The sequence below is a fragment of the Callithrix jacchus genome, chromosome 6, assembly GCF_049354715.1.
Source record: "Callithrix jacchus isolate 240 chromosome 6, calJac240_pri, whole genome shotgun sequence".
Lineage (NCBI taxonomy): Eukaryota > Metazoa > Chordata > Mammalia > Primates > Cebidae > Callithrix > Callithrix jacchus.
In genome coordinates, this window is record NC_133507.1 from 46,649,140 (window position 1) to 46,667,841 (window position 18,702).

The 18,702-nt window shown below is 34.9% G+C and overlaps 1 protein-coding gene and 1 pseudogene across 18 annotated transcripts in view; both read left to right on the plus strand.

Moving 5' to 3' along the window:
• Positions 1 to 18,702, plus strand: part of PDE1A (phosphodiesterase 1A) — a 531,703-nt gene that overhangs the window by 266,423 nt on the left and 246,578 nt on the right. The gene's annotated exons all lie outside the window — the stretch shown is intronic.
• Positions 1 to 18,702, plus strand: part of LOC144576625 (dynein light chain Tctex-type protein 2B pseudogene) — a 128,753-nt pseudogene continuing 110,051 nt past the window's right edge. The window contains exon 1 of the transcript XR_013518851.1: positions 1 to 18,702. This exon is cut by the window's right edge and continues 110,051 nt beyond it. The product of XR_013518851.1 is annotated as a dynein light chain Tctex-type protein 2B pseudogene (transcript).

The window sequence follows — 18,702 nt, forward strand, 5'->3', positions numbered from 1 at the left end:
GGGTCTGAAATTTCACATTCAAGACTCAGACTAGAATGCCTAGATGATATTTTCATAACTTATTGAGTTACTTGCAGATGTCCATTCTATCCATTCTAAAATAATTTCCTCTTATCTACTCCATCTAGTTACAATTCAATCTCTATCTTTCATTCATTTATCTTCAAAATGTAGAACAGGAATTCTCTGCTGCTTCCATGTTTTCTCATTAACTTCTTTAGTCCTTTGTGAATACACCTCTTCTCTTAATCTCCACTCTCTCCTGTTAGGTAATCCTCAAATTTACATGCTCAGATCTCAACTCTATTCTAAGTGACAATTCACATTTCTTTACATTTCTTAAACATATCCACCTGATAACCTCCTGATACCCAATACTAATCTATCCAAAAAATACTTATAATGCATAAATTATAATAAGTTCAGAAGCACATGAGTGAATATCTCTCCAAACTTTGTCCCTTTCAACACTAGTGTGCCATGAGATTTAATAGATTTAACACACACATACGTGCACACAAACATAAACACACAGACACACACACACACACACACACAAAATTACAAGAGGATTTCCCAGATGTTTATAATGTTTATGTTAAATGTAAATATTTAGATATGATATTTAGTGGTTCCTAAATTGACAGTGAAACTTTCTTTGTGCCTCATATCTGTAAACATATCAAAGTCTTCAGTAAATTGTTTGGGAAATATTGCTTGAAGGAACAGCTTAGCCTCACTGCTTTGAACCTCTTTGTTGATAGCTATTAAGGAAAGCAAAAAAAAAAAAAAAAAAAATTCCCTGTATTTTTAATCCTCTTGTCATTTAAATTTGAAATCTGTTATTTTTTATTCGTCTCTACTTATCATTCATAAGAAAACAATTGTCAAGTCCTTTCAATTATGTCCTCAGAAAATTTCTTTCTCTACTCTTTAGTTTGTGCATCTTTACTTCAAAGCCCTTACCCTCCCATTTAAAATTTTATGATATTTTAAAAAGTAATCTAATCTTCAGCCACTCTTCCACAGTTGCTTGGTTCTCAGGTTAGCAGATTAGTCTTCAAATTTTGTCATGGTTATGTCACTCCTTTTATTTGTAATTTGCAGTGCCCCTTTATTTTCTACCAAGTGAAACGGATTCTTCTGAGATTGCAAGCACTTTATACCTACCCTCCATCGATTTCATCTCTTTCCTCCTTTCATAACTCTTATGCTACAGTCATTCTGGGTAACTCATTGCTCCTAGGACTTGTCTTATGCTTCCCTTTCTGAGCCTTTGTCTACTCTACTTTGTCTGCTTTTATGCTTCTCTCTCTGTTGTCGGAACTGGTCTCTGTCCTTGTTCATGCTTCAGGTCCTAGTTCAAATGTCACTGTCTTTATGAAGAACTCCCTGATTCTTCCAACCAGAGTAAGTTTTTATTCCTTTGAACTTATCATGGCAGTAATACTTTATTTGTAGCTCTGAATCTCTGAGCATATTTCTCAGAAATTAGTGTCATTATTTAATGCATGTCCTATTTACCCTTCTTAGTGTAAATTTGATGGCTAAGCCCTTGTCATATCCATAGAATTATAGAATAATCAAGTTAGAAAGACTTTGTATCTAGTGTAACTGTCTTATTTCCTAGATAAATAAAAAACCCTAAGACATTAAATATTTTGGCCAAGTTCTCACAGCTAGTTAGTGATAGAGTCAGGACTAGAACACACATCATCTCTCAATCCTGTGCTCTTTCTAGTCTAATTTCTTTGGATATCTTGTTCTTTTTTTTTTTTTTTTGAGACGGAGTTTCACTGTTGTTACCCAGGCTGGCATGCAATGGCACGATCTCGGCTCACCGCAACCTCTGCCTCCTGGGTTCAAGCAATTCTCCTGTCTCAGTCTCCCGAGTAGCTGGGACTACAGACATGACCACCATGCCCAGCTAATTTTTGTATTTTTAGTAGAGATGGGGTTTCACCTTGTTGACCAGGATGGTCTCGATCTCTTTTTTTTTTTTTTTTTTTGAGACGGAGTTTCCCTCTCGTTACCCAGGCTGGAGTGCAATTGCGCAATCTCGGCTCACCGCTACCTCTGCCTCCTGGGTTCAGGCAATTCTCCTGCCTCAGCCTCCCGAGTAGCTTGGATTACAGGCACGCGCCACAACGCCCAGCTAATTTTTTTTGTATTTTTAGTAGAGACGGGGTTTCACCATGTTGACCAGGATGGTCTCGATCTCTCGACCTCGTGATCCACCCGCCTCGGCCTCCCAAAGTGCTGGGATTATAGGCACTTATAGCTACTGTGCCCGACCGGGTCTCTTGTTCTTATAGCTCATGGCAGTAGTAACCATTGAGCATCCACTACATGCCAGAGATCTTAACTATACTATATCTAATTATAAGAGTAATACTGAAGTGTGAGCATTAGTATTCCCATATTAGGGATAAAAAAACTGAAGTTCAGTGAGGTTAAATAACTTTACTGAGTAGAAGAATTTGCAGTCAAAGCTAGGTCCACTTGATTTCAGTAACTATGCTCTAGAGACAGTGAATGAATAAAGAGAACTATATACAGTATAGGGTGGGATCTTGGAGTAGTCATTTTGGGGAACCAAAAATTTGGATAGCTGTCTAAGAAACAGGTCTCAGCCTTCAATATAGTAATATTTAGTTGTCAGGGAAGTGCAAATTAAAACCACAGTGCAATACATTTTTATGCCTTCTGAAATGGCTAAATACAGAAGTCAAGAATTTATCCAGTGTTGGTGAGAGTTTAAAGCAGAATTTCTCAAATCCATTATTATTTGGGAACATATAATCCTTTTTTTTCCTGAGATTGAGTCTCACTCTGTTGCCCAGACTAGAATGGCATGGTGCAGTCTTGGCTCACTGCCACCTCTGCCTCCCATGTTCAAGCAATTCTCCTGCCTCAGCCTTATGAGTAACTGGGATTACAGGCATGTACCACCACACCTGGCTAATTTTGTATTTTTAGTAGAGACAGGGTTTCACTATATTGGCCAGGCTGGTCTTGAACTCCTGACCTCATGATCCACCCACCTTGGCGTCCTAAAGTACTGGGATTACAAACATGTTGTGGTAGCTGTTTTGTGTGTTGTAAGATGTTGAGCAACAATTCTGGTCTCTACCCATAAGATTCCAGTAGCATCCTTTTAGTTGTAAAGACCAAAATGTCTCCAAAATGTTCCTGGATATTTGCAAAATTACGACCAATTGAGAACCATTAATTTAGAGTAATTGGAATTCTCATACATGGCCAGTGAGACTGAAAGTAGGTACAACTTGAAAAACAGTTTGTAGTATCTACTAAAGGTTAACATACGTGTATCCAGGAATTTCAAACCAAACAAAAGTGAATATATACCCATTGTTATTAAAGACCTGCACAAGCATGTTCTTAGAAGCACTATTTATAATAACCTCAAACAGAATTACCACTCAAATGTTCATCAACAGTACAATAGATAAGATAAGGAGGAACCTTTCTCACTGCTGTATAGCATTCCACACAAAAACAATGCGTGCAAACATCACAAAAACATGCGTGCAAACATCACAAACACACTATTGAATGGAAGGAGGCAGATTAAAAATATACTATATGATTCCATTTCTTTAGGGTTCAGCAACAGGCAACACTAATATAGTAAAAGGTGAAAGATTTATATGATTTGAAGAAAAACCAGAGTATGCAACACTAATGTAGGACAGTGGTTATCCTGGGAACTACTTAAAGTGAGCATGAAAGGGACTTCTAGGGCATTGGCAACAAACATTTTGTTTCTTTGATCTGGTTTCTAGTTACATGGGTGTGTTTAATTTATGAAAATTATTAGTTGTGTAGTTTTCGGTATGAATGTTACACCATAGTGAAAAGTTATGGAAAAAACTGAAGCAGATTGTATTTAGAAGAAGACACAAACTTCCCAAATTAACCAATTACAAAAGAACCTCATGGGAAAACTTGATGATGGTGTTAAAGTGAGATTGACGACAGACACACTTTGTAAATGGCCTTAGTGTAGCAGGAATAGGCTACAAAAGAAATGAATGGTGGTTCTTTCCTGTGTCCTATCAATGGAAATCTGTCAAAAAATAATAAATGTGAAGAACAATTAAAGCTTGATGGGAAAACATTAACTTTTCAGTTCTCTGTGTTTAACCAGATACCTTCCAAGTTTTATTATTCTATGTTGCTAATGAAAGTGATTATGCTATCTTGATGAAGTTAAGTTTGAGACAGAAATTCTTTGTACAGAATGAAACTGATCATGTGAGCACAGCTGTATTTTTCTATAATACAGCCTTTATTAATTATACTATAATTCTTATATGCTTATTAGAGACTCTCACATTAAATATTTAGATTGCTTATTGTTATAGTTGGGAAGAATTCATACAATACACATACTAACTTTAAAATAAATCACACTGTAATAAATGTTTATTCATAGTTTCAAACTGTAGTTACATTTTCATTTATTTATTTATTTATTTTGAGACAAGGTCTTACTCTATCAGTCAGGCTGGGGTGCAGCAGCATGATCATGACTCATTGTGACCTTGACCTCCCAGGCTAAAGCAATCCTCATGCCTCAGCCTCCCAAGTAGCTGGGACTACAGGTGTGCACCACCATGCTTGGCTAGTTTTAAAAAATTATTTATAGAAACAGGGTTCCACTATGTTGCCCAAGGTGTTCTTGAACTCCTGGGCTCAGGTTATCCTCTTGCCTCAGCCTCCCAAAGTGCTGGAATTACAAGCATGAGCTACCATGTCTGGCATGTGAGTGCATTTTAAAACAGTAAATTAGCTGAACTGTTCATTATATTATTAAAATATTTTTTATACATTTATAAAGTACATATTTAGAAACCAGTTTTAGCAGACATCTTATGAAATGCTACTCTGAAGATGGAAAAGAAACAGTAAAACATATTTGTTATTTTGAGCTCTTTATTTATATTAAAATTATTATCACTATTATTACTTGGCTATATAAACTATGTGATATAAATGTCTTTATCATGAAAGAGGAAACCTCACATTTAATTATATTAATATTTTAACTAATAGACCATATGGTAAACATAATACTAATGTTTCTGACTACTGCAGTTGAGTGAAATCAAGACTGGAGGTTCCTCAGTAAAAGCACATTTTGACTTCCCTTATGTCTGTGGCATACCCAGTGATCCTCCCATGCATTCATTTGCTGTGAATGGAAGAGTAAGCAAAGAGGCATCCACAGACCCATTAGGAAGTAAGAATGTGATTATTTCATAACATCTGCAACTTGTTTGAAGCCTTTTTCATGGATTTTAGCTATACATTTACTTTTATGAGTTGCTTAGTGTCTGCCCTCTCCAGTAGAATATAAGTTCTGTATTCACAGAGTGGAGACTGGGTTTGTACATATTGTATCTCCAATACTTTGTACAGTATCTCCTGCCTAATTGGCGCTAGATAAATATTTGTTGAATAAACAAATAACCTTATTAAATTTCCTTTAGAGACTTGGGCCTTATTTAATTGGTTATCTAATTAAGTTTGTATCCAATATTTGAGATTAATCATTGAAGTCTTTATTCCATTCAGTAGAAACTTCTAGCAGGCTATTCACAGACTAGGAGTGGAACCAAAGTGAGAGTTAGAGACACTTTGAGAAAGGTTCTAGTTGAAGGGGGAAAATGATTTGATTTTAAGGAAGAGCATGTAAAAGGAGAAGGGAAGAGGATTGAAATATGAATCAAGGGAAATGCCCAGCATTATTAGGAGAGAGGGGATTTATAGAAGAATGAAGAAAGAATGGAGAGTTTTAGAGCAGCAAGTGACCACTAATAAAGCTGGAGCCCAAGGAGCTAGTGTGGAGGCAGAAGATCTGTGGCTCTGGTCAGTCTCACCGGGTCCCAGCTCAGCCACTAGCTAGTGGAACAAATCGCTTCACCACACTGAGCATCAGTTTTCTCTCTGCAAGATTAGGGGATTGGCTTCTAGCAGATCACCCAGTTTCCTTCTAGTGGATTTTGCAGTCCCTGAATTTTGTGAAAAGTTTCTGTGAGAGTGAGCAAAGGCCATGGTGTTGATACTTTTTGTTGGTAACATTTAAACCCCACCTTTAAAAGAATGCATGAAAAGGTGCAGTTTATGAACACTGGGTAGTGATAGAGAGAGCATCAGGTGCAAATCATTTATTTAAGCAGTTTATGAGAAGCTAAGTTGGTAGTGCAGAAGACACTGCACGCTAATTTAACATGGTCTTTTAGGAAAAAAATAAACCTCTTAGTCCACCCTTTACTACAGGTAATTGCTGCCCAAGAACCCTGAAATATTTAAGGGTCTGTAGCAGATGATAGGTCAGGGTCATGGCTAAGAGATAATCCTGATAGTTACCATTTAATAAGCACTTGATACAGGAAGGTGCTTTTCATTTGTTATTTCTGAAATGTATGTCATTCTACTGAGTATTGTTCACATTTGAGAAATTAAAAGTGAAGCTCAAGAGGTTCACTTTTTTTAGCTAACTTGTTTAAGGTAATACAGCTAAAAAGTAGCAGAGCTAAGATTCAAAACTACGTCTGTCAAACTACAAAATCCATGGGTAGTTCAGGTATGTCATATCATTTACAAATAGCTTTGAGTAATAGTGTAGGGAAATAAAAGGTGGGAGGGATTTAGATAGCCACAGCTTTTTTTTTTTGGAAGATACTTTAAAAAAAAATTTTGCATAAATTAATTGACTAAATTCCAGTAGCTTATACCAGTGATCAGCCATGTGTAGGGCAGTGGGGGAAGATCTCCCTGGTATACTTCTTATCACCTTGTGCCAGCAATTCTTAACAGTATTTGCAATAACATACTCCTCAAAATCTCTGTGGATGCTGTTGAGTTTTAATTACCTACTTATCTGTATTAATATAGAATATGTATGACTATCTAGTGTATGCATACATATATAACATATTCATACATGTACATGCTACTCATCCTTTAAGAAACATTGTATTCATGGGAGAAACTTCCAGGGCATTTCCAATTATTGGCTACTCTCCCAACATATGAAGGCTCAGCTACATACAGTTGCTTCAAGAGTAAATGGTTGGTCAAATGCTTTTGGTCACTGTGGTAGCATTTGTTTTAAATACACTATTTAAAATATGTTGGCTGGGCATGGTGGCTCACATCTGTAATCCCAGCCCTTTGGGAGGCCCAGGTGGGTGGATCACTTGAAGCCAGGGGTTTGAGACCAGCCTGGTGAAACCCCAACTCTACTAAAAATACAAAAATTAGCCTGGTGTGGTGGTGGGTGCCTGTAGTCCCAGCTACTCCAGAGGCTGGGGCAGGAGAATCACTTGAACCCGGGAGGTAGAGGTTACAGTGAGCTGAGATGGTGCTACTGCACTGCAGCCTGGGCAACAGAGTGAAACTGTCTGGAAAATAAATAAGTAAATAATAAAGTTTGTTGAAAGAAGGAAAGCAAGACCTGAATCTAAAGCAAACCCAAATTATCCTGAACAATTACAAACTTTGGAAATTTTTACACATGTATGCTGACTTTTTTGATGAAATTTTTTAGCAGCTTTTTTTTTTCTTATGGCAGAGACATTTGAAAGCTGTTAGACTCAATCTGCAGAAACAAAGACATGAACAACATTTAATTATGAAATGGAGTTTTGTAAATCTCTGCCAAACTTATATTTAAGACATTTCTTATCCAGTTTTATATTTGTTGCTTCATGTGAAGAAAACATTTTGAAAGTAAATTAATTTAAAAAAACTCTTTGCTCTCAGAGAAAATAGATTGATAAGTCTGTCTATTCTCCCTACTGAACATGAATATTTAAAGGAAAAATTTAGACAACATCATTGTAATATATGCAGGATTTACAGTTAAAAACTGAAATATTATTGAGTACTGTGACAGAGCAACATGAAGGCATACCTTTTTGCCTTTGTGTAAATAAAATGTTAATATAATTTTTAAAATCAATTCATTTTTTTATTTCTTGTATTCTATGTAGTTTTAAAAAATTATTTGTGTTTTCAAACTGGTATACCAGCACAAGTTCAGCTAAAGAAAACTTTTACTGCCTGTATTTCTTTTCTAGTTGTTACTATTATTTAATGATTATTTCTGAGAACAATTTTTTATACATATAAAAGTAATGTTAAAAAAAGATCTACTCCAGTATCAAACATGCTAACTATGCCAGTAGCTAAAACTAAGGGTTATTTCTGTAAATATTCTTGGATGATTATTGGAAATAGCTTCTTATTTCATTGTGCCCACCTAAGTTCTGAGCACAGCAGTTAATAATATATACCTGTTGAATGAAAAGACAGATGATAAATGAATAATAAACAAATGCCTAAAATGCGTCATGCTTGGTTTGCTGGTGTTACTGGAAATCTACATTTTTTTACTGTGAGTCAAGAAACCTAAAAATAAATTGACTGCTAGTTAAATCCACAAAACTACTCCATTAGGTATATGCTAAAGGTGAGAACGACTAAATAAATATAGTAAATTTCGGAATGCTTAAGTTTAGTCCCCTAAACATAATCTGTAAATATGTTTGTAATTTTAGGCCTGGTTTGAACTTTTATTTCATCTGTAAAATAGGAAGAATAATAATAGAGCTATATACGGTTGAAGTGAGAATAAATAAAGTAATATATAGCAAATGTTTAACAGCATGCTCAAAATATTCTAAGCATTTGATAAATGATAGCTGTTATTATCAAATAGGTAATTTAAATTTCTTTGGTAAAATTTCTTTGACCTAACATAGATCCATAAAGCTTTCAATTTGAGGAGAATACTAATAGAGCAATGTTTTATTATTTTTATTAGTAATATTTTAAAAATTATTTTTAATTGACAAATTATAATTGCATATACTTATGGGGTACAAGGTGATATTATGATATATGTACATAATGTGGAGTGATTAAATTCATCTAATTAAGATCTCCATCACCTCAAATACTTATTTTTTGGGGTGAGATTCTTTGAACTTTGCTTTCAGAAATTTTGAAATATACCTAATTAACTAGAGTTACTATGCTATGCAGTAGGGTTCAAAAAAGTATTCCTCTATCTAACTGAAACTTTGTACCCTTTGACCAACATTTTTTTCCAGCATCCCACCCCACCCAACATTTTATTCTTAAAATTTTTGAGGAACAAAGATTTGGTGAATGCAGTTTTTAACAAAGTTAAGTGAAAGCCAGAAAATGATAAAAATTGAAGGAATAAAACCCACAGTGGATAAAAGGAGCAAAATTTTCTATGAGATGAATATTTGTTGTTTCCTTCCTGTGAAGTTTATGTCAGGACCACTAGATAAATTCTTTTCAGAACTTAGCATCAGGAATCACAATTCACTGACCCTGGGGGCGCCATGCAATGTTAGACAGCAATAAGCCTCCTTTCAATAGCAGCTGTGTCTTCTTGCTCTCCTTATATAAATGACACCAGAGAAAGTAGAATAGTAACAATTAATTTGAATCTTTGATTTCCTTCATATTTCTCATGTTATCCTGGGGAAGGGCTTTGCCACTGGATCATATATGTATAGTCATGTGCTATATAACAACATTTCAGTCAACAATGGATGGCATATACAATGACAGTGATCCCATAAGATTAAAATGAAACTGAAAAAATCCTATTGCCTAGTGACATAGTTGTCATATGTCATAGCATAATGCATTACTCGTGTTTGTGTGGTGATGCTGATGTAAACAAATCTACTGCACTGCCAGTTGTATAAAGGTAGAGCACATGTAGTTATGTACAGTACATAATACTTGATAATAAATGACTATATATGTTACTGGTTTATGTATTATTTTACTATACTTTCCATTGTTATTTTAGAGAGTATTCCTTCTACTTATAATTTTAGCAAGTTAACTGTAAAGCAGCCTCTCGGAAATCCTTCAGGAGGTATTTCAAAAGAATGCATTGTTAACAAAGGAGATAACAGTTCCATGTGTGGTGTTTCCTCTGAAGAACTTCCAGGGAGACAAGATATGACGGAGCAAGACAGTGATACTGTCCTGATCTTGTGTGTTCCTAGGGTAATATGTGTGTTTGTATCTTCGTTTTTACAGAAAATGCTTAAAAATTTAAAACAAAACAAAACAAAAAAAACCAAATTTTAAAAATAGAGAACATCTTATACAATAAGGATAAAGAAAATATTTTTGTACAGCAGTACAATGTGTTTGTACTAAGCATTACTACGAAAGAGTCAAAAAGTGTTTAAAAATTTAAAAGTTTAATAAATAAAAAATTACAGTAAGCAGAAGTTAATTTTTTTATTGAAGAAATAAACATTAAAAAAATTTAAAATAAAACTTCTGACTTCCAACTTTTGCACTCCTCCAAACTGATGGGCCAAAATACTTAGATTTTGTAATTGGGGGAAAAATAATCTATCTTCCCAAGCTGAGGCTTTTCATAGCAGCTTTTGCCAGGAGAAGAGACTTTATACCTGTTATAAACCCTTGAAAATAAGGGCTTATTCTAGAGATATTAAAAGACCCTTAAACGTAGAGGTGCTAGCTCATGCCACTTTAATTCACAACCAACTATTCATAGCTTATATTGAAGAGTTAATTCATGCTCATTTTGTTCCTTTAAAAAATACTCTTTGGAAACCATTACTCCTGTAGACACATACTCCAGTTACATCATCTCTTCCTGTAAAAATAAAGGCATAATCATGATTATCTCTTATTTCTTTGCTAAATTCAACTACCAATATACATTTATTAATCTGATCACTTTTCCCGCTAACTCATGACCTTATAGTATTCTATCCAGGGTCAATTTTCAGCATATAGAAGTAGGAGCAGCTGGTGCAGTGCTTCGATCTTATGATGCCCTCTGTACTGACCTGAAGGAGACCTAGGAGTCCTTTCTCTCAGTTTGAATCATAGCCTTGATGTGGTCTCTTGTTTTATGTCCTTGTTCCTAATGTAAAAGTGCTTAACTGCTTCTCGGTTGTATTGGGTAGCACTGGGATAAGATTTTTAACTGGGTATTCTTGAATTGCTTTTACAATAAACCAATTTTATAATCTTTAAAAAAAATTTAATATAGCCTAAGTGTACAGTGTTAATAAAGTGTACAGTAGCGTAAAGTAATGTCCTAGGCCCTCTCTCACCACTCCTTTCAACATAGTATTGGAAGTTCTGGCCAGGGCAATCAGGCAAGAGAAAGAAATAAAGTATATTCAGATAGGAAGAGAGGAAGTCAAATTGTTTCTGTTTGCAGATGACATGGTTGTATATACAGAAAACCCCATTGTCTCAGCCAAAAATCTCCTTAAGTTGATAAGCAACTTTAGCAAAGTCTTAGGATACAAAATCAGTGTGCAAAAATCACAAGCATTTCTTTACACCAACACTAGACAAGCAGAGAGCCAATTCATGAGTGAACTCCCATTCACAATTGCTACAAAGAAAATAAAACACCTAGGAATACAACTTAAGAGGGACATGAAGAACCTCTTCAAGAAGAACTAAAACCACTGCTCAAGGAAATAAGAGGACACAAACAAATGGAAAAAAATTCCATGCTCATGGATAGGAAGAATCAATATCATGAAAATAGCCATACTGCCTGAGTAATTTATAGATTCAGTGCTACACCAATCAAGCTACCACTGACTGTCTTCACAGAATTAGACAAAAATGCTTTAAATTTTATATGTATCCAAAAAAGAGCCCTATAGCCAAGATAATCCTAAGCAAAAAGAACAAAGCTGGAGTCATCACACTACCTGACTTCAAACTATACTACAAGGCTACAGTAACAAAAACAGCATGGTACTGGTACCAAAACAGATATATAGATCAATGGAACAGAACAGAAACCTCAGAAATAACACCATACAGCTACAACCATTTGATCTTTGATGAAACTGACAAAAACAAGCAATGGGGAAAGGATTCCCTATTTAATAAATGGTACTGGGAAAACTGGTTAGCCACATGCAGAAAACTGAAACTTGACCCCTTCCTTACACCTTATACAAAAATTAACTCAAGGTAGATTAAAGACTTAAATGTAAAACCCAAAACCATAAAAACCCTAGAAGAAAACCGAGCAGTACCATTCAGGACATAGGCATGGGCAAAGACTCCATGACTAAAACATCAAAAACAATTGCAACAAAAGCCAAAATTGACAAATGGGATATAATTAAACTAAAGAGCTTCTGCACAGTAGAAGAAACTATCATCAGAGTGAATAGGCAACCTACAGAATGGGAGAACATTTTTGCAATCGACCCATGTAACAAAGGTCTACTATCTAGAATCTACAAGGAACTTAAATTTACAAGAAAACAACCCCAACAAAAAGTGGATAAAGGATATTAACAGACACTTCTCAAAAATGGACTTACCTTATATTTACAAATAGAGCTACATGCAGTGGTGTGCCAGTAAACTGGATGTATGAAAAGATATTGTAAAAGTTCTGATTTGTAGCAGTTGCTAATTCCCATTCTGTAAATATTTCCATCATGGTTAATTTCAAACTGTGATGTGTTGTCACCTGTCACTGGACTTGGAGTTGGGAAGAGATGAACACAGTGAAATCTCAAAAGCTGGCAGGAGCTGACTCCAGCACACCACCGGAAAGCTTACAAGAGATCATCATACCCTGACCCCTCAAGTCACAGGGAAGGAAACTGGGACCAAACTGAAAGCTAATACTCACATGTCTTCCCCCTCAAGCCATCGGTAATTAATTTAGTGACTTACTATAAAACACCTCAGGGGTGGGGTGGTGCAATCAATCAGAAAGAGAAGGCAGTGGTAAGAAGCAGGCAGTCAATATAAAGAGTCCCTGGGAGATGAGATAAAGCTAATGTAAGTTGGTAGAAGCAAAATAGATCAATGAAAAGAGGAATGCTATTCCTACCCACAGGTATTACTCTGTAACCCAAACAGGTTTAGACTTTTATGAACAATCAGTTTAAAAATCATTGTGCATTAGGCAGGAGAGATATCTGTAGCTTCTTAAAATTTACTGCAATTCAAGTTTTAATTTTATTTTTCAGTCAATGGGAAAGTCACTGAGTAACTTCCTAGTGGTCCACTCAGATACTAGCACAGAAATGTTCGGTTCAGAAATTCCTCCCTAGGACCCATAAGGTATGAGGAAGAGTGTCTTCTGTATTAGCCACAATAATAAAGAAAAATCATCATATTTTTTCTCTTCATTTTCTCACTTTCCCTTCAGATTCAATTTGTAATTTACGTATTCTTTTAATTGTAGTGATTTCTTTTTTTTTTTTTTTTTCTGGATTTGAACTAAACAGCAGTAATTGACTTTTGGCCTCTAAATTTAAATCTCCTAAGTTAACTAGATTAGCATTGCGTATGTCAAGTTTTTGTCTGTGTAAAAACAGGCATGGAATGGGAAGTTCAAATAGTATTATAATTATATATCTAAAAATAAGAATGAGTAGTTGAGTAACTGAACAGTATTTGCAGTTGTGGAATATAATCAGATTTTTAATGTTTTGGATTTTGAAAACAAATTAGACATTTAAACAGTTGTTCAAATACTATTTAAACCTTAATTATTTCAGTCTTAATTGAATAATTTTCAGGAGGATAGGGATAGTGAAATAGAATCTAAAAGAAGAATTGAAGAGGCTTATCTAAGATGGCATTTCTTTTTGTAGTGTATTCTAACACCTGACTGCTTGCCAGCTTCAATTCATTATGTAGATCATGTTGATTTACTGTACCAAATAACTTGTTGCCAGGCTCTTACAAAGCCAAGGATAATAAACCTGAATTTTTAATTTTTCTAAAGGGGAGGTTAGATTGAGACAAATTGGAGGACACTGAACACCAGAGTAGATGAACACCAGATGCTCAGTTTTCACGCTTCTAGCTACAAATCAATTGCATAGAGAACATTTAAAAATTTGATTTTATAAATTGAGACAGACTTTCTCTATTGACTGCTCTTCATATATAAGTTAAACAATCTGGCTGTAAACTGTAACCACTTTCATAGTTTGTAATGCATGCTTTAATTTTATTTAGTTCTATTGTATTTCTCTGACTAGTGAAAAACAGTTACCATCATGCATCATTTAATGATGGGACTATGTTTTGAGAAATGTTTTATTAGGTGATTTTGTTGTGTGAATATCATTGAGTACATTTACCCAAACCTTGGTGGTGTAGCCTACAACACACCTAGGCTATATGAAACAGCACATTGCTCCTAGGCTACAAACCTGCACACTGCATTATTGTACTGAATACTGTAGGCAATTACAACACGATGATAATAATTTGTGTGTCTAAACATTTCTCAACATGGAAAATACACAGTAAAATACAGTGTTATCATCTTATGGGACCATTGTAGTATATGTGGTAGGTTATTGACCTAAATGTTGTTATGTGATGCATAACTATACATAGAATCCAGGCACCACATGAAGAAACCATTCTCAAGAAAAGTGAATATATTGTCTCCCAAGGTTAGCCTAAAACATACCTGACCCCTTAAACAATAATACAAGAGGACAAGACAGAAGGCATCACGAATTAGTAGGTGACTCTTTGGTAATAAGAGATGCTAAAGGAATACTATGGATTTACTGAGATGAGGGATCAGTGACACTGAATGGGAGAGTCAAGGAAGACTTTGTATATGAGGCAGAAAATGATTTTTGCCATGAAGTAGGATGGGAGTTAGATATTTTTTAGGTAAGGAGAATAGCATGGGGATATGCTTAATCTATAGTTGCACTCTTATTTCTGAATTCAGGGATATGAAAAGCTGGCTATAAAGTGAATTGTTAGAAAAAACTTAGATTGCAGTTGTCAGGTGAGATAAAAAGTTGGTCTTCTGTTCTCCTTTTTGATGTGGAAGGGTCCTTCTGGGATGTCATTTTTAGAGCCAAAGAATGAGACCTCTCTCTTAGAAGTTGGCCTATGGAATATAAAGAATTGCATACATTTCCTATAGTGATTTCACCTCTGCTCTTCTCTGCCCTTTGGCTAATAGGCAAAGGATATCCAAGAGAAAAAAAGGCACAGTTGTCAAGTTTGGGGCTTGGATGATTTACCAGGAGCATTTCCAAAGCATATTTTTCTTCTTGTAAGATACAGCTTTTACAAAATTTTGTTCCTATTGACATAAGTTATACCCCAAATTAAGCTGACCTTTTATTTTCTTAAGTGGAGGAAGCCTCCAAGGATATACAGGTTTTTTAATGAATCAGAACTTTTATGAATCAGAAGTAGGGACTTATAACAAAAAGAGAACACCGATGGAATAATAAAAACTCCTCTCTGGTAGAAGTCATTAATGTTTGGTAACTGGACTTGAAGATGAGAGATGCTCTGACATTTTCGCAAAAGTGATATTCTCTACTAAACTTTATGAGAGAAATCTCTGTGACAGGTTTAGAGTAGGAAATCAAGATAGTATCTGCCATTATTCGGCCCAGCAAGTGGTCCTTCTTTTGCTCCAACCTGTTTTGGCCTCAGTTTCTTAATAGTTTCCCCAATCTCTCCTTCCTCCCACTCTATGGAACTCAAAATATATAATTGCACTTTCTCTTTGTGCCTTAAGGGAGTGGCTCCTTTGAATGAAAACACAGTTATGCTTGATTCCTTAGTTATTTAGCTGGAAAACTCCCCTGAGAGTGGCTCCTGAGAGTCTTCTGAGGGCTAATTAGGGTTGCAGCAACTAAGGATATATTGAGAGGCTCCTTTGGGTAAAGACGTAAGGAGGAGGGTGAAAACAAACACACGTGTTCTAAAAACTTTTTTAGGGGCCATATACAAAGGCAAAGTATCTTGAAGAATTAGCCATAAAAGGTTTGTCTTGAAATTATTATAATATAGATGGAGCAAATTTTTCTCATTTTATAGAAATGTGTTCTAATGTGTGAAAGTATATTGCCACCTTATCAGAGAGGTTGCTAGCTTGAGACAACACTTGGGAAAAGATAAAGGAAAAATTTAATATAGTTTGCTCAGGATCTGCTCTGTGTCAAGTACACATAGCCTTCATTTATCATGGGAAAAGGAAAAATAGCCCAATCGAAATTTGTTCAGTCATATGAGCAAAGAATTTAGTGAAGAAAAAAAAATCAAATAGACATCAAATATGTAATTAAGATTAAAAACAGTCTTAATGCTTGCCATTACAGGAGACTGATTAAATTGATTATAGTATTATCAAACTATGAAACATAGGTAGCTATTAAAAGGAATGAAGTAGATTTCTACCTTAATCTGGAAATACTCCCCAAATATGTTAGTACTGAAAAAGTAAGAGGTAAACTCTATACTAGAATGGTTTGACTTAGAAAACAGGAGTGAGGCTCTATAAGTTTAGATACATTTGTAAATATTTGTGGAAATTGAACATTTAGAAAGTTGTAAAAGGATACACATTGTAGTTTTACAATTGATAAGCTTAGATGGATGATATTGGTAAAAGAAATAAGAAGACTCGGTGGCTCAAGCCTGTAATCCCAGCACTTTGGGAGGCCGAGGCGGGTGGATCACGAAGTCAAGAGATGGAGACCATCCTGGTCAACATGGTGAAACCCCGTCTCTACTAAAAATACAAAAAATTAGCTGGGCATGGTGGCGCGTGCCTGTAATCCCAGCTACTCAGGAGGCTGAGGCAGGAGAATTGCCTGAACCCAGGGGGTGGAGGTTGCGGTGAGCCGAGATCGCGCCATTGCACTCCAGCCTGGGTAACAAGAGCGAAACTCCGCCTCAAAAAAAAAAAAAAAAAAAAAAAAGAAAGAAGAAAACTAACTTCTAAATTTATATACTAATGTATACCATTTTAAAACTTCTTCCAATAAGCATGTATTGATTTCATTATTTAAAATGCATAAAATTGAAGGCATATCAGGAGTTTCCAGGGATTAGAAGTAGAAGGGGCAGGATTTAACTAAAAGTGGTCATATAAGGGAATATTTTTGACTGATGGAACTGTTCTATATTCTATTTTAATGGTGAGTAATGGCAAATGAATCTATGCACGTGTCAAAATTCATAGAATTTTATACCAAAAAAGCACATTCTTTTGTAGCATATAAATTTAAAAGATACGAGTGAAGAAAAAAACATGGGTTTAAAAACAATACTAAGAAATGAGTAATAAAAATAGTTCTCCCAAATTTTCTAATTATAGGCTAAACTGAGATAAAAAAAATTTAAAGAGAAAACTGGTCATAATTTTGAAAACTTTAGGGTGTTTTCCAGTTTCAGCTCATTTCACCCTTGGCAGTCAACAAAATGTCATTTAATAGGATAGATAGGTCAATAGTTCTGCTTTATAATTAACCCACACTGAAATTTAGGGGAATTTGGTAGTTTGCCAATAACTACATACCTAAAAGAACTTCATGTTCAAATTCAAATCCATGTAACCAAACTGCACATTCTGCACATGTATTCTGGAACTTAAAGTAAATTTTTTAAAAAAAGGAAGTTAGGATTTCTAAAAGTAAAGTTTCTACAGGATTCAAGCCATTTGCATGAATTAATTATAATAAGGCAGTAATGAAAAAACCAATTAGCTTTAAGATAGCAGTATGCTCCTACACTGTAAGAGTAATCAAACAGACCTTATATATACGTAGTCACTTGTGGTTGGTACTCATCCAAGCACCCCTGGAGGCTCAGTGGACATAGTGTTCTCTAATTTTCATAATCACTTCAGTTTATAATTCAGTTGAGAAGGCTGAAACTAAGGTCGTATATTTTTATAAGGAATCTTAATTCAACTGTGCAAAAGAACATGACCTATGCTCTTGTAAAAGAGCTTTTAATGAAATAGTAGAGGATAGTCAATGGTAAATGATTTAATGTGGAGTCATCATAGTAAAAAAAAGCATAATAAGTTTAAAATACATTTAGTAACCCTATATTCACATCTATGACAATGTTGAACTGTGGGTTTTCATGTCAATGGGGTCAAGTGGCATAGGAGGTCAGTATTTGCATATTTAAGATTGAAATTTGCATTGTAATTCATAGATATGGCTATTTCCAGTATGAATATTAAATATCTGTCTGCCTTTTAAGTGATCATAATTTAGGACTGCACATTTTAAATAAAAACTGTTTTACAAGAGTAGAATAACAATTTCCTTACTTCATCCAACTCAAGCTTTTTTTATTTCTTACATTTTCTCTTTTTTCATTTTTTTCAGTGTCCAATGACGTCTTTCATTTCTTGCTTCATCTATCTAAACCATGTTCATCTGTTCTCAGCACAGCTGAAATACCATATATTTCATGTAAACATCTTTAGAAAGAATTCTTTCTATTTTCTGAACTATTACTATACTTAGAATATAATAGTCTTACTTTTATTCAAGTTAATTTTATCTCCCCAAATAAATTGTAAGTGCAGAGACTGTTTCAAGCTTGTTTTACATTTTTCTAACATCCACCCATTTAATCAAGTAGGTATTGATTTTTCTATCTGAAGTCCCATGCTATCTGGTGAGGGAGACACAGATGACTGAAAACTTGTCCCTGATCTTTAAAAACTTATCATCTGGTAAAAGAGATAAGAATCTGTACATGTGACTCCAGTACTGAATGTTATGTGACATAGTATAATAGAAAACAACCAGAAAGACACTGTAGTGTTGCTGTAAGAGGTAGAGG